Raw genomic sequence first — 17488 nt, 5'->3', positions numbered from 1 at the left:
GTGGATTTTCCTGTAAACAAGATATTAGAGTTATCAAGTGACAAAATGGCACCTCCACTCAGTGATGCTGTATTATTGCAAAAGTGAACGATAGCAATATCTGTAAATGTGATATCAGAAGAAGAAGATAAATATACAGCTCCTCCTTCAATGGCTTCGTTATGAATGAACATCACATTGGTACTGCTTTGAAATATTACCTGTTGATAGTAATTACCTTCAATGTCTATTGCTCCACCTTGCTTTGCAGTGTTGTTGGAAAATATCACTGTTGATTTCCCACTAAACGTGGCAGTATTCAATAATAATGGTCCATTATAGTGATTATACATCCATAATGCTCCTCCTTTATTTGTGGCACTATTGCTGAAAAATTTTACTGTACAGTATTCAGTGAATGATATAAAAGAAGTACCATAATCTCTAAAATCATAGCTAGGTAGTAGTGCCATAACTCCTCCATTAGTGGCATAACTTCTGTTAAATATCACTATTGAGCTTCCGTGAAATTTGATGGGAGAATCATATGCATGTATTGCTCCTCCACTACTTGTCGCATGATTATTACTAAATATCACTGTTGAGCTGCCATTGGTGTAGATAATTGATCCTTCAGAATACACTGCTCCTCCCATGGCCAGTCCTCCCACAGCATGATTATCTTTAAATATTACTATTGACTGATCTTGAAATACGATAAGTGAGTCTTTAGAAAATACTGCTAAACCAAGTGACCATCTATTTGTTTCTGAGCCTGCTGAGTTCCTTGTAAACTTTACTGTTGCATTCATTGTGAAGAACATCTTGGAATTAGCCTCTTGATAGATGGCTCCACCATTAGCACTAGCTAAATTATTATAGAAGCTCACATTACACTTGTCATCAAATTTGATAATAGAATTACTGATATAAATAGCTCCACCAGTAGTGGCTTTATTATCCTTGAATGATACACTGTTATTGAGTATTAGACCGGTGTGTGAAATGTAAATGGGTACACCTTCATTTTGAATAAATGTGGAATTTTGTAGTAAAGATATATGGCCATTAACTTTATTATTTGAATTATCAATGTAAACAACACTTTCTGAATCAGCTGGTCCATTAAAAGTGAAATTACAATTGTTAATTACCAGCTTTACCTGAGTACTATGTTCAGGACTAGATGTATAGTAAATAGCTGCTCCATGACCTTTGTGGTATTTGTTATGTGTAAACTGACAAATGTTAATGTACACATTTCCTAACATGTTTGACAGTACAACAGCTTGTCCAGTTGAGTTGTAGAAAGAGGAATCTTTAATAAATATGTTGGATGAATTGTAAAACTTCACTCCTGCATAAGCTGATAGTTTGGTAGATCCACACCTCTCCCAACTGACACCTTCAATGGTGATATTATTGCAGGATACAAACTTCACTGATCCAATATAATTACAGTTCACAGTGGAATTTCTTTGTCCAATTATTATAACATTGTTGAGACCTTCAAGTGTCATATTTGAAGACAACACAACATCAGTTGATATATTGATAATGGTGTTACTAGTAGTGACATTATTCAGTACATCAACAAGTGAATACGCCCCTGTAGAAAATGGTATAGTTTCAATATTACAACAAGGAATTTCATCCTCACTATACCTGAACCACTAACATCATCTTTAACTCCTTTGACTTCATCAACATTCCAAATAAGGAATATCAGTAAAAATATAAATTTTATCATCATCACAGCAACAAATAATACTAGAACTGTTAGTTAAACTGATTTGAAGTATTTTATAGACACAGAAGTACAGGATATAATGATGTAATGGTAACTGCTCAAACATTACAACGCAATTGTATGATGTCATAAGACATTCCAATACCACTATTCATACAGGATGTATAGCTAAAGCAAGTCTTTTCAAGTGCAACTGAAATACACACAACAGCAAAGTAAAGTAATTTAGTTGGATTGACTAGTTACTTGTCAATGTTTACTTTAAATACCAGTAAATCATCTGTTTCCATTCTGTACATGTCTCTTAAACAATGGAAAACATGTCACCGGGTTTTACATGTTGGTAACATTTACACTGACAATTTATGTAGCATTAAATAAAGTGTAAGTGACCATACTTCTTAGTATAATGTTATGGTACGCATATACTGAGGGGATTCACTGGATACCAGGTAGCCATGACAACAAGATAATAGTCAATAGTCAAAATTATCACAGAAAATGTTATGTATTTTGCAGCATTCATTACACTTTTATGGTACTTTTACTATAACAACTTTTCAACATGTGACTTAGCTGATGCTAGTCATTGCATGCAGTTCTTACAAATGTTCTTGTTTTTAGACAAACAAGAAAGAGTATTGTATTGTTATGGCAAAGTCTGGAGATGTCAATCAGTGGAGTGATGTCCACAATTGAAGATATCTGTTAATGGAGCTCGCATCACATCAGTGTTAGTGATCACCACATTGTTAACATAGTGTAAATTCAAATAGGTGATAATTGTCATTACCTGGAACCAATAAAACTATTTATGAGAGTAGCAAACAACAACATCCAACAGTATAAAGATACAATGAAATCACTTCCTTCTAGGAACTATGAAACTTAACAGACTATAAAATCACCCATACCACATGTTGACTTATTCATTTGTGTACAAATAACACTTGTGCTAATCACAGGTCTAGCTGGTTAACAGTGAAATGATTCATCTGATGTAGCTACCTTCATATGATGTTATGGGTAATCAAGACACACGGTAGTGTGTCGTGCGGCCCAAGAAGCCGGCGCGTAACACCCGTGAGTATATTGACAGGAAGAAAGAAAACGCAATTTTCGCACCTCCGTAGCTCTGTGCTCCCTTGATGAAACAAGACGATTTTTGCTGTGGACATGCCCCCCAACTGCAGCACTCCATATTCCAAATTTGAGCGAAATCGCTTCGCGCATTCCCGAGATATGCGACTTCAATAATTGGCTCAGTTTCTTCGTTTTTTTTCTTCTTATTTTTCTTTTTCTTGTCGCACACTTACAAAAACTGCTATAAAACTCGAACGCCATATCCGATCGCCTTGAAATTTGGCACACAGAAGGGGGATATAAGGGCACATCTCGGTACCAATTTTGGCTGGAATACGATAAACAGGCAAAGAGTTATGAGCGATTATTCACGAAAAATAACACCAATATGTTGTCACGCCTACAGGGTAAACCGCGTATGGGAAGAAGCTGAAAATCGGTGGGTGAATAGGTTAACTATTGAACCTCAAACCTTTTGTGGCTTGAAAGAAATCGAGCTAAAAAACAGGAAGATACAACAAAAAAACCAACAGTGTGTAACAATTACGCAATCGAGATTAGCTAATAAAAAAAAAAAAGACTGCTTGCCACGCCTACCAGATAAACCGCTTGGGGTAATGCTTTGAAAATCGTTGTACAGATGGAGTAATCATCTTAGAAAGGCTCATCAATGGTGTAGAAGAATCAGACTTAAAGCCACGGAGTTATAACACGAAATCCAACTTGGTGCAGCAAGTGCGAGATCGAGATACTCTAATAGAGCAGTCATCCTAATAGAGCAGTCACGCTGAAGAGAATTCAAGAGATCAGCTAGAAATAAGAAACCTGTATAGAGATCAGCTACACACAAGTCACCCTGTAGAGAGATCAGCTAGAAGAAGTTACCTTGTAGGGAGTTCATGCAACTGTGGAAAGAGATAGTTCAGCTAGAAAAAATCACCTTGTAGAGTTCAGCTACAAAGAAACCACCATGTAGAGAGTTCAGCTACAAACAAATCGCCCTGTGGAGAGATCAATAGAAGAAGTTACCTTGCAGAGAGTTCAGCTACAAAGAAACCATCATGTAGAGAGTTCAGCTACAAACAAATCTCCCTATAGAGAGATCAGCTAGAAGAAGTTACCTTGTAGAGAGTTCAGCTTCAAACAAGTCACTGTGTAGAAAGATCAGCTAGAAGAGGTCACCTTGTAGAGAGTTCAGTTACAAAGAAACCACCATGTAGAGAGCTCAGCTACAAACTAGTGACCTTGTAGAGACATCAACTAGAAGAAGTTACTTTGTAGAGAGTTCAGCTACAAAGAAACCATTCTTTAAAGAGCTCAGTTGCAAACAAATCACCTGTGCAGAATTCAGCTACAAATAAATCACCCTGTAGAAAGATGAGCTAGAAAAAGTTACTTTGTAGAGAGTTCAGTTACAAAGAAACCACCATGTAGAGAATTCAGCTACAAACTAGTGACCCTGTAAAGACATCAGCTAGAAGAAGTTACCTTGAGAGAGTTCAGCTACAAAGAAACCATCATTTAGAGAGTTCAGTTTCAAACAAATCACCTGTAGAGAGTTCAGCTACAAACAAATCTCCCTGTAGAGAGATCAGCTAGAAGAAGTTATCTTGTAGATAGTTCAGCTACAAGCAAATCACCCTGTAGAGAAATCAGCTAGAAGAAGTTAACTTGTAGAGAGTTCAGCTACAAAGAAACCATCATTTAGAGAGTTCAGTTTCAAACAAATTACCTGTAGAGAGTTCAGCTACAAACAAATCTCCCTGTAGAAAGATCAGCTAGAAGAAGTCACCATGTAGAGAGTTCAGCTACAAACTAGTCACCTTGTAGAGACATCAGCTAGAAAAGTTACCTTGTAGAGAGTTCAGCTACAAACAAATCACCCTGTAGAAAGATCAGCTAGAAGAAGTCACCTTGTAGAAAGTTCAGTTACAAAGAAACCACCATGTAGAGAGTTCAGCTACAAACTAGTCACCTTGTAGAGACATCAGCTAGAAAAGTTACCTTGTAGAGAGTTCAGCTACAAAGAAACCATTCTGTTTAGAGCTCAGCTGCAAACAAATCACCTGTACAGAATTCAGCTACAAACAAATCACCCTGTAGAGAGATCAGCTAGAAGAAATTACCTTGTACATAGTTCAGCTACAAAGAAACCACCAAGTAGAGAGTTCAGCTGCAAAGAAATCACCCTGTAGAAAATTCAGCCACAAACAAATTGCCCTGTAGAAAGATCAGTTAGAAGAAGTTACCTTTTAGAGAGTTCAGCTACAAAGAAACCATTCTGTAAAGAGCTCAGCTGCAAACAAATCACCTGTACAGAATTCAGCTACAAACAAATCACCCTGTAGAGAGATCAGCTAGAAGAAGTTACCTTGTAGATAGTTCAGCTACAAACAAATCACCCTGTAGAGAGATCAGCTAGAAGAAATTACTGTGTAGAGAGTTCAGCTACAGTAAAAAGAAACCACCATGTAGAGAGTTCAGCTGCAAAGAAATCACCCTGTATAAAATTCTGCCACAAACAAATTGCCCTGTAGAAAGATCAGTTAGAAGAAGTTACCTTGTAGATAGTTCAGCTACAAACAGATCTCCCTGTAGAAAGATCAGCTAGAAGAAATTACCTTGTAGAGAGGTCAGCTACAAAGAAACCATTCTGTTTAGAGCTCAGCTGCAAACAAATCACCTGTATAGAATTCAGCTACAAACAAATCACCCTGTAGAGAGATCAGCTAGAAGAAATTACCTTGTAGAGAGTTCAGCTACAGTAAAAAGAAACCATCATGTAGAGAGTTCAGCTGCAAAGAAATCACCCTGTATAAAATTCTGCCACAAACAAATTGCCCTGTAGAAAGATTAGTTAGAAGAAGTTACCTTGTAGATAGTTCAGCTACAAACAGATCTCCCTGTAGAGAGATCAGCTAGAAGAAATTACCTTGTAGAGAGGTCAGCTACAAAGAAACCATTCTGTAAAGAGCTCAGCTGCAAACAAATCACCTGTACAGAATTCAGCTTCAAACAAAATCACCCTGTAGAGAGATCAGCTAGAAGAAGTTACCTTGTAGAGAGTTCAGCTACAAAGAAACCACCATGTAGAGAGTTCAGCTGCAAAGAAATCACCCTGTATAAAATTCTGCCACGAAGAAATTGCCCTGTAGAAAGATCAGTTAGAAGAAGTTACCTTGTAGAGAGTTCAGCTACAAAGAAACAAATCACCTGTACAGAATTCAGCTATATACAAACAAATCAACCTGTAGAGAGATCAGCTAGAAGAAATTATTTTTGTAGAGAGTTCAGCTACAAAGAAACCACCATGTAGAGAGTTCAGCTGCAAAGAAATCACCCTGTAGAAAATGCAGCCACAAACAAATTGCCCTGTAGAAAGATCAGTTAGAAGAAGTTACCTTTTAGAGAGTTCAGCTATAAAGAAACCACCCTGTAGAGAGATCAGCTAGAAGAAGTTACCTTGTAGATCGTTCAGCTACAAACAAATCACCCTGTAGAGAGATCAACTAGAAGAAGTTACCTTGTAGATCGTTCAGCTACAAACAAATCACCCTGTAGAGAGATCAGCTAGAAGAAGTTATATACCTTGTAGAGAGTTCAGCTACAAAGAAACCACCATGTAGAGAGTTCAGCTGCAAAGAAATCACCCTGTATAAAATCCTGCCACAAACAAATTGCCCTGTAGAAAGATCAGTTAGAAGAAGCTACCTTTTAGAGAGTTCAGCTACAAAGAAACCATTCTGTAAAGAGCTCAGCTGCAAACAAATCACCTGTAGAGAGATCAGCTAGAAGAAGTTACCTTGTAGATAGTTCAGCTACAAACAAATCACCCTGTAGAGAGATCAGCTAGAAGAAGTTACCTTGTAGATAGTTCAGCTAAAAACAAATCTCCCTGTAGAGAGATCAGCTAGAAGAAATTACCTTGTAGAGAGTTCAGCTACAAAGAAACCATCATGTAGAGAGTTCAGCTGCAAAGAAATCACCACTGCCCAAATTTCAAGACAATAGCTCTTTCCAATCTGAAGTTATCAATTGTCAAAGTTGGCAAATTGTGTGTGGAAGGCCCCTTTTCGCAAATCCAGTCACATATGTATTATATATATAATTTGTACATTTACTGATAAAACATTTAAAGTACATCTACTTCATCTTTTCTTCTTCCTGTAGTAAAGAAAAAAAACATAGGTTAAAAAAGTCCCAAAGCTGGCCATAGGCCGGCTTTGGGGTATACAAATACAAAAAGAAATGAAATCTAATCCAAAACAGCCAAGCTGTAAAAAAAGTGTGCGGCCCTCAGAAAGGCTATGGTGAAAAAGATGTGAAATCCAAGGTGGCGGCCAAGAAATGGCTGTGATGGTAGGTTAATGGTAAAAATTTTAATAATGACAATTTAGGTAAATTTTGTGAAGCGGTACAAAAATTCACCTGAATTGTTGTTATTAAAATTTTTACCATTAACCTACCATCACAGCCATTTCTTGGCCGCCACCTTGGATTTCACATCTTTTTTCACCATAGCCTTTCTGAGGGCCGCACACTTTTTTTACAGCTTGGCTGTTTTGGATTAGATAATTATTAAGGACAATTGTTACACATCACTCAATAATGTGATTTGTTTAGTGTACACCAGTAAAAATGAAGGACATGAAGTATGGTAATACAACTACAGTTTAGTTAAAGGTAAGTATACAGTTTGATGTTCAACTATTGTACAGTGTATTGTTCTTTAGACCAGCAAGTTCTGCAAGACCTGGAGGAATGGAAGAACACTTTTGAATTCAAACCAGCTGACATGTTGCTTACAAGGACACTTTAGATCATGAACAATTACTCTTAGTGAGTTTATAGTTTCTTATTATGCGTCATTTTGTATTATATACTGTAGATCAAATGAAGGTAATCAAATTCTGGCACCATTACCTTATAATGGATTTAATAGTTATTCATAAAAGTCAGTTTTATGTATAAAAAAAGTGTTGACTTATTAGCCAGCTAACATGAGGAAGTAGTTGATGACTGGCTTAGACACAGTAGGGTAGCTGTATCATATAATCCAAGGTAGAAAGAAAACATTGATTGTGAATTAGAACTTGACATAAAGCAGTGCCTATATGGCTTCATATCACAAGCATATACATGAATCACTACATGCAATACAATAAAACGATAGTAACTACCAGTATAATTTTAATGAACTGGTAGAGGTATAAATTTGCAGTAGAAATTAGTTCACTGGAGAAGTTCCATTACTCATGAATTTATTTAAATTCCAATCATTTCTTATTGGGGTAGTATGGTGTATTGTTTCTTTTGATGTCTTGAACTAATTCAGTCTAGTGATCTTGACTATCACATAATTATAATTAAACACACTCTATAGCCTCAAACTATGTAAGCAGCTAGACTATAGCAGCTGTGGTTAGTACTGGTTAACATGTTTCAAAGTAGCACTCTCTTATACCACTGTTTGATGCCTGTCATTATGTTGCTTTACTTTTAATAATGCTGCGTAGATCAACAAATTTCAAAAAAGTTGTTCACATAAAGAAATAAGTTATAATGTGTCAAATGTTTAGCATACCATACTGTATTATATCATTTTTGTTGTGTGGCAACTTGTATTTAGTTTCCTTACCAGTTTAGTGTACTAACATTCATAAGTCAGTGGTGTAGCCACCCTGTGAGGTACTTAGATATTATGTACATTAATGTACACTACACATTTATATATACCACAGAATTTTCTTGGGGCTGCATTCTGTGAGTGGATTTCTAGAGGGACTGTACCATGTGCCAGCCTCTGAGAATCCACTGGTATCTTGACCTGCCCATGGCCAGCTGAAACACCACAAGCATTGACACCATTGCACGGTTGCCCAGATGATTTTACATTAATTTTATTCATTTCGTTATGAGTGGCACGGATCCCTTCATTTAGGCTAAGTACTCCATATGTAAATAACAGGAGACACTATTTAGGTTGTTTTGGGTGAGTAATAAATCCCATATACTCCACTTTGTTTTATTCCTATATACTCCACGCTTTCAGGCACAATATAATATAAACTTTGTCCCATACAAATGTGCATAAAGAGTGTTGTATGAGGATCTCTAACATTGCAAACTTTACCATTATATATATATTATAGATCTCCGAATGCTCTGCAACCTGCAGAATATGGATCAACATCATTTCTTGGAAAAGGGAAGTACTGTCTCCTAACATCTACAGAAAAGGATGATATAAACTACCTCATGATGAAGAACAATTTCGAAGAAATTTCAAATACTGAAGCAAGACTCTATAACAGATGCATCGTAAACAACAGAAAAATATGCACAAGATGTTATGGTAGTGACAACAAACGAAATAACTACACAATTTCTTTTGAAAACGATGGTACAGTGAACTACGCACTAATAGAAAAATTTATCTATGTTGGAAACCATCACCTTGCTTTTGTAACAAGCCTAAAAGTTGTCGGAAAAGGGCCTGATAGAAGCTTTGATGATTACACTACAGAACAAACAAAAGAAATATTATTTGAAGATCATCTAGCCTTTGAAGAAGACCATGGGATGGTTATATTTAGTAACCAAATTAGGAAGTTGTGTTGTAATCTTAGTAGTTCTAGTTGTAACCTTATAACATTATCTGTAAATAGTATTGAAATAGAGTGATTTGTCAACAAATAGCTGACATATTTTTCTACACAGTATTATGATACTTCAATATACTGTATACTTATCACATTATAATGACTAAGTCTTATATAGCTAAACTCTCTATATCAATTTCAAGTATTTCTGAGAGGCAAAGGTTAGCCATTGCTATAAAATTTGTGCAACAAAAATTATATGGGTAACATAATAGTAAATATGTAATATGTGCTGAAAATTTCATGGCAAAACAATAATTAAGGCCCCGCCGATTATGCTTATTATTTAACCTATTATGCTATGCTGCACTGCTCAAAATATTGCCTATTATGCTTAAATTAACGCTCAATGTTTACCTATTATGCTCAAATTATGCTCGACATTTATACCTCAATTCCCATGTTTTCCTAGTAAATTTGCACTTTATAGTAAATAGCAAGTTGCTGAAGCACAGACTCTAAATCCTTGCTTGTCAAAATGCATGTCACAGGAAAGATCGATATACTCTAATAGAACAGTCAGCTGTCCGACTATTCTCTGATTGTTCTATTAGAGTATATCTAATCCAAAACAGCCAAGCTGTAAAAAAAGTGTGCGGCCCTCAGAAAGGCTATGGTGAAAAAAGATGTGAAATCCAAGGTGGCGGCCAAGAAATGGCTGTGATGGTAGGTTAATGGAAAAATTTAATAATGACAATTCAGGTAAATTTTGTGAAGTGGCACAAAAATTCACCTGAATTGTCGTTATTAAAATTTTTACCATTAACCTACCATCACAGCCATTTCTTGGCCGCCACCTTGGATTTCACATCTTTTTTCACCATAGCCTTTCTGAGGGCCGCACACTTTTTTTACAGCTTGGCTGTTTTGGATTAGATTTCATTTCTTTTTGTATTTGTATACCCCAAAGCCGGCCTATGGCCAGCTTTGGGACTTTTTTAACCTATGTTTTTTTTTCTTTACTACAGGAAGAAGAAAAGATGAAGTAGATGTACTTTAAATATTTTATCAGTAAATGTACAAATTATATATATAATACATATGGGACCGGATTTGCGAAAAGGGGCCTTCCATACACATCCAATTTGCCAACTTTGACAATTGATAACTTCAGAATGGAAAGAGCTATTGCCTTGAAATTTGGGCAGTGGTGATTTCTTTGCAGCTGAACTCTCCACATGATGATTTCTTTGTAGCTGAACTCTCTACAAGATAATTTCTTCTAGCTGATCTCTCTACAGGGAGATTTGTTTGTAGCTGAACTATCTACAAGGTAACTTCTTCTAGCTGATCTCTCTACAGGGTGATTTGTTTGTAGCTGAACTATCTACAATGTAATTTCTTCTAGCTGATCTCTCTACAGGGTGATTTGTTTGTAGCTGAATTCTGTACAGGTGATTTGTTTGCAGCTGAGCTCTTTACAAAATGGTTTCTTTGTAGCTGAACTCTCTACAAAGTAACTTCTTCTAACTGATCTTTCTACAGGGTGATTTGTTTGTAGCTGAACTATCTACAATGTAATTTCTTCTAGCTGATCTCTCTACAGGGTGATTTGTTTGTAGCTGAATTCTGTACAGGTGATTTGTTTGCAGCTGAGCTCTTTACAGAATGGTTTCTTTGTAGCTGAACTCTCTACAAAGTAACTTCTTCTAACTGATCTTTCTACAGGGTGATTTGTTTGTAGCTGAACTATCTACAAGGTAATTTCTTCTAGCTGATCTCTCTACAGGGTGATTTGTTTGTAGCTGAATTCTGTACAGGTGATTTGTTTGCAGCTGAGCTCTTTACAGAATGGTTTCTTTGTAGCTGAACTCTCTACAAAGTAACTTCTTCTAACTGATCTTTCTACAGGGTGATTTGTTTGTAGCTGAACTATCTACAAGGTAATTTCTTCTAGCTGATCTCTCTACAGGGTGATTTGTTTGTAGCTGAATTCTGTACAGGTGATTTGTTTGCAGCTGAGCTCTTTACAGAATGGTTTCTTTGTAGCTGAACTCTCTAAAAGGTAACTTCTTCTAACTGATCTCTCTATACAGGGCAATTTGTTTGTGGCAGAATTTTCTACAGGGTGATTTCTTTGCAGCTGAACTCTCTACATGGTGGTTTCTTTGTAGCTGAACTCTCTACAAGGTAACTTCTTCTAGCTGATCTCTCTACAGGGTGATTTGTTTGTAGCTGAACGATCTACAAGGTAACTTCTTCTAGCTGATCTCTCTACAGGGTGGTTTCTTTGTAGCTGAACTCTCTAAAAGGTAACTTTTCTAGCTGATGTCTCTACAAGGTGGCTAGTTAGTAGCTGAACTCTCTACATGGTGGTTTCTTTGTAACTGAACTTTCTACAAGGTGACTTCTTCTAGCTGATTTTTCAATAGGGTGATTTGTTTGTAGCTTCACTCTCTACAAGGTAACTTCTTCTAGCTGATCTCTCTACAGGGAGATTTGTTTGTAGCTGAACTCTCTACAGGTGATTTGTTTGAAGATGAACTTTCTAAATGATGGTTTCTTTGTAGCTGAACTCTCTACAAGTTAACTTCTTTTAGCTGATCTCTCTACAGGGTGATTTGTTTGTAGCTGAATTCTGTACAGGTGATTTGTTTGCAGCTGAGCTCTTTACAGAATGGTTTCTTTGTAGCTGAACTCTCTACAAGGTAACTTTTCTAGCTGATGTCTCTACAAGGTGGCTAGTTTGTAGCTGAACTCTCTACATGGTGGTTTCTTTGTAACTGAACTTTCTACAAGGTGACTTCTTCTAGCTGATTTTTCAATAGGGTGATTTGTTTGTAGCTTCACTCTCTACAAGGTAACTTCTTCTAGCTGATCTCTCTACAGGGAGATTTGTTTGTAGCTGAACTCTCTACAGGTGATTTGTTTGAAGCTGAACTTTCTAAATGATGGTTTCTTTGTAGCTGAACTCTCTACAAGTTAACTTCTTCTAGCTGATCTCTCATACAGGGTGATTTGTTTGCAGCTGAGCTCTTTACAGAATGGTTTCTTTGTAACTGAACTTTCTACAAGGTGACTTCTACAAGCTGATTTTTCAATAGGGTGATTTGTTTGTAGCTTCACTCTCTACAAGGTAATTTCTTCTAGCTGATCTCTCTACAGGGTGATTTGTTTGTAGCTGAATTCTGTACAGGTGATTTGTTTGCAGCTGAGCTCTTTACAGAATGGTTTCTTTGTAGCTGAACTCTCTAAAAGGTAACTTCTTCTAACTGATCTCTCTATACAGGGCAATTTGTTTGTGGCAGAATTTTCTACAGGGTGATTTCTTTGTAGCTGAACTCTCTACATAGTGGTTTCTTTGTAGCTGAACTCTCTACAAGGTAACTTCTTCTAGCTGATCTCTCTACAGGGTGATTTGTTTGTAGCTGAACGATCTACAAGGTAACTTCTTCTAGCTGATCTCTCTACAGGGTGGTTTCTTTGTAGCTGAACTCTCTAAAAGGTAACTTCATCTAACTGATCTTTCTACAGGGCAATTTGTTTGTGGCTGTATTTTCTACAGGGTGATTTGTTTGCAGCTGAACTCTCTACATGGTGGTTTCTTTGTAGCTGAACTCTCTACAAAGTAATTTCTTCTAGTTGATCTCTCTACAGGGTGATTTGTTTGTAGCTGAATTCTGTACAGGTGATTTGTTTGCAGCTGAGCTCTTTACAGAATGGTTTCTTTGTAGCTGAACTCTCTACAAGGTAACTTCTTCTAACTGATCTTTCTACAGGGCAATTTGTTCGTGGCAGAATTTTATACAGGGTGATTTCTTCTAGCTGAACTCTCTACATGGTGGTTTCTTTGTAGCTGAACTCTCTACAAGGTAACTTCTTCTAGCTGATCTCTATACAGGGTGATTTGTTTGTAGCTGAACTCTCTACAAGTTAACTTCTTCTAGCTGATCTCTCTACATGGTGATTTGTTTGTAGCTGAATTCTATATAGGTGATTTGTTTGCAGCTGAGCTCTTTAAATAATGGTTTCTTTGTAGCTGAACTCTCTCAAGGTAACTTCTTCTAGCTGATGTCTTTACAGGGTCACTAGTTTGTAGCTGAATTCTCTACATGGTGGTTTCTTTGTAACTGAACTCTCTACAAGGTAACTTTTTCTAGCTCATCTTTCTACAGGGTGATTTATTTGTAGCTGAATTCTTTACAGGTGATTTGTTTGCAGCTGAGCTCTTTAAAGAATGGTTTCTTTGTAGCTGAACTATCTACAAGGTAACTTCTTCTAGCTGAAGTCTCTACAAGGTCACTGGTTTGTAGCTGAGCTCTCTACATGGTGGTTTTTTTGTAACTGAACTCTCTACAAGGTGACCTCTTCTAGCTGATCTTTCTACAGGGTGATTTGTTTGAAGCTGAACTCTCTACAAGGTAACTTCTTCTAGCTGATCTCTCTACAGGGAGATTTGTTTGTAGCTGAACTCTCTACATGATGGTTTCTTTGTAGCTGAACTCTCTACAAGATAACTTCTAGCTAATCTCTCTACAGGGAGATTTGTTTGTAGCTGATCTTTCCAAAGGGTGATTTGTTTGAAGCTGAACTCTCTACAAGGTAACTTCTTCTAGCTGATCTCTCTACAGGGAGATTTGTTGTAGCTGAACTCTCTACATGATGGTTTCTTTGTAGCTGAACTATCAACAAGGTAACTTCTTCTAGCTGATCTCTCTACAGGGTGATTTGTTTGTAGCTGAATTCTGTACAGGTGATTTGTTTGCAGCTGAGCTCTTTACAGAATGGTTTCTATGTAGCTGAACTCTTTACAAGGTAACTTCTTCTAGCTGATGTCTCTACAGGGTCACTAGTTTGTAAATGAATTCTCTACATGGTGGTTTCTTTGTAACTGAACTCTCTACGAGGTAACTTCTTCTAGCTGATCTTTCTATAGGGTGACTTGTTTGTAAACGAATTCTCTACATGGTGGTTTCTTTGTATCTGAACTCTCTACATTGTGATTTCTTTGTAGCTGAACTCTACAAGGTGATTTCTTCTAGCTGAATTATCTCTTTCTATAGTTGCATGAATTCCCTACAAGGTAACTTCTTCTAGCTGATCTCTCTACAGGGTGAATTGTTTGTGGCTGATCTCTCTACAGGGTGGCTTGTTTGTAGCTGATCTCTATACAGGTTACTTGTTTCTAGCTGATCTCTTGAATTCTCTTCGGGTGACTACTCTATTAGGATGACTGCTCTATTAGGATGTCTGCTCTATTAGAGTATCTCGATCTCGCACTTGCTACACTAAGTTGGATTTCGTGTTATAACTCCGTGGTTTTAAGTCTGATTCTTCTACACCATTGAAGAGCCTTTCTAAGATGATAACTCCATCTGTACAGCGATTTTGAAAGCATTACCCCAAGCGGTTTACCTGGTAGGCGTGGCAAGCAGTCGTTTTTTATTAGCTAATCTCGATTGCGTAATTGTTACACACTGTTGGTTTTTTCGTTGTATCTTCCTGGTTTTTAGCTCGATTTCTTTCAAACCACAAAAGGTTTGAGGTTCAATAGTTAACCTATTCACCCACCGATTTTCAGCTTCTTCCCATACGCGGTTTACCCTGTAGGCGTGACAACATATTGGTGTTAATTTTCGTGAATAATCGCTCATAACTCTTTGCCTGTTTATCGTATTCCAGCCAAAGTTGGTACCGAGATGCGCCTTTATATCCCCCTTCTGTGTGCCAAATTTCAAGGCAATCGGATATGGCGTGCGAGTTTTATAGCAGTTTTTGTAAGTGTGCGACAAGAAAAAGAAAAATAAGAAGAAGAAAAAAAAACCGAAGAAACTGAGCCAATTTTTGAAGTCGAATATCTCGGGAACGCGCGAAGCGATTTCGCTCAAATTTGGAATGTGGAGTGCTGCAGTTGGGGGGCATGTCCACAGCAAAAATCGTCTTGTTTCATCAAGGAAGCACAGAGCTACGGAGGTGCGAAAATTGCGTTTTCTTTCTTCCTGTCAATATACTCACGGGTGTTACGCGCCGGCTTCTTGGGCCGCACGACACACTACCGTGTGTCTTGATACCTTGCTGTAAGAATGCAAACTCCAGATGTGGTGGGGACTGAGGGTTTCCGATGGATATCTAAGGATTAGTGTTGTTTTAGTTAACTATGACTAAACCTGAAGTACTTTTAGTAAGACATATATATATGTGTTTTAGTTAATCAAAACTAAAAGCAACTTCATAATATATTAATTAAACTAAAACTCTAAATCTATAGCTAAAACGCAACAGAATAATTTACCAGTACTAAATCTAAAACTAAAAAGAATTAAGATAACTAAAACCAAAAGATTTTCTTATGTACAGCTAAAACTATAATTGGGTTTTTATAATTTTACTAAAACTATAATTAAAAGATTTTCACATCTTTTAACTAAAACTAAAATGACACAGAAATATAGCTAACCTTAACTAAATCAATAACTAAAAGGAATTAGGAAAGATTACTAAAACTATACCTAAAATAAATTGACGAAACTGGCCATGACTATAACTAAAACTAAAATTCCTTACTAAAACAACACTGCTATGGATGATGTTATGTTTTCAGCAAAGCCTCACTATGCAGTTTTGATTGTAAGGTGGAGCTGCCAGTGAGCAGCCCATAGATTTATATACTGTTTAGTCCTACGTACTGCATTCACTTAATGATTATAAATGATTTAGTAGTAGAATGTTGAACAGCATCCTGAATATCATATTATTTGAATATCCAATGTTGTATAAATAATAATGCACTTGAAAGCTGAGCCCTACTTATAACTGCATTGCATGTTCTCTATATTAGTGAGTGTAGTTACGTACATTGAAAATAATAAATATTATTGTGCTTAATGTTTGTTGAAGTTTGATAATTGGTATAAAGGTGATATAATCATATAATGAACAATGCTACATTATCGGTACAATGTATAGTTTATGTGGGTGTGTGTCAAGTTTTTTGTGTATGTTGTATGTTGTGGAAGCACCCTTGTACAGGCTTAGCCTTTGGTGCAGCCATGATGTATATAGCTTGGCAGCATCCAGTTTGGTAGCTATGCATGGATATCACATCTTTTCTGTGTTTTTTTCTACAAGAACAAATAGAAACACCATCAAATAAATGAATTCCAATATTTATGCATATAGATATCACATCTTTTTCTTTGCTTTTTTTCTACAAGAACAAAGAGAAGCACTATCAAATAAATCAATTCCATTATTATTACACAATGAACTAATAACTTGTAAGTAATATGAACTGTATGCGTGCATGCATGTGTAGCTATACACTGAATGTTCTAATAGGGTGACTGTTCTATTAGAATATCTCGATCTCGCATTTGCAACACGTAGTTGGGTTTCGAATCATAACTCAGTGGTTTGTAATCCAATTCTTCTGTACTACTGGAAGGACTTTCCATGATGATTATTCCAGCTACATACTGATTTTCAGCTCATTGCTCTAAGCGGTTTGCCTGGTAGATACGAAAACTAATAGTTTTTTATTCATAAAAATCGATTGCGTAATTTTGACACAGGTCGGGTTTTGTGTCATATCTCCGTGGTCTTTATTCCGATTCCTTTCAAACCACAAAAAGGCACTCCTACGATGGTTGCTCCATCTACATATCAATTTTCAACTGATTCCTCAAAGGAGTTTACCCTGTAGGCGTGACAGACCTTCGACCTTATTTTACGCAAATAATCGGTCATAACTCCGTGAATGTTCATCGAATTCCTACCAAAGTTGGTACACAGATCCGCCTTAATGAGCCCTTTAAGTGTGCCAAATTTCAGCCCGATCCGAGCACGCATTCGTGTTTTATGGCGGATTTTGCGAATGTGAGAAATGAAGAAGTAGAAGAAGAAAAAAAACGAAGAAATTAAAACGAAATTTTGTTCGCTCGTATCTCGGAAATGGCTGGAGCGATTTTCTTCAAATTTGGTGTGTAGACTCCCCTTACCGGCCGGCACCTCTCTAGCAAATTTGGTTCCAATCGGATAAGGGATCACAGAGCTACATAGGTGTGAAAATTGCGTT

General features: G+C 36.8%; 2 long non-coding RNA genes across 3 annotated transcripts in view; one reads left to right on the top strand and one right to left on the bottom strand.

Moving 5' to 3' along the window:
* LOC136247607 (uncharacterized) overlaps window positions 1-17488 on the bottom strand; it is a 130213-nt gene that overhangs the window by 97741 nt on the left and 14984 nt on the right. The window lies entirely within an intron of this gene.
* LOC136246263 (uncharacterized) lies at window positions 7407-9531 on the top strand. Its single transcript, XR_010696343.1, has 3 exons — window positions 7407-7495; window positions 7546-7651; window positions 8965-9531. It is a non-coding gene; the product is annotated as an uncharacterized lncRNA (long non-coding RNA).

Source organism: Dysidea avara, chromosome 2 (assembly GCF_963678975.1).
Source record: "Dysidea avara chromosome 2, odDysAvar1.4, whole genome shotgun sequence".
NCBI lineage: Eukaryota > Metazoa > Porifera > Demospongiae > Dictyoceratida > Dysideidae > Dysidea > Dysidea avara.
This window is presented reverse-complemented; position numbering and strand designations above follow the sequence as displayed.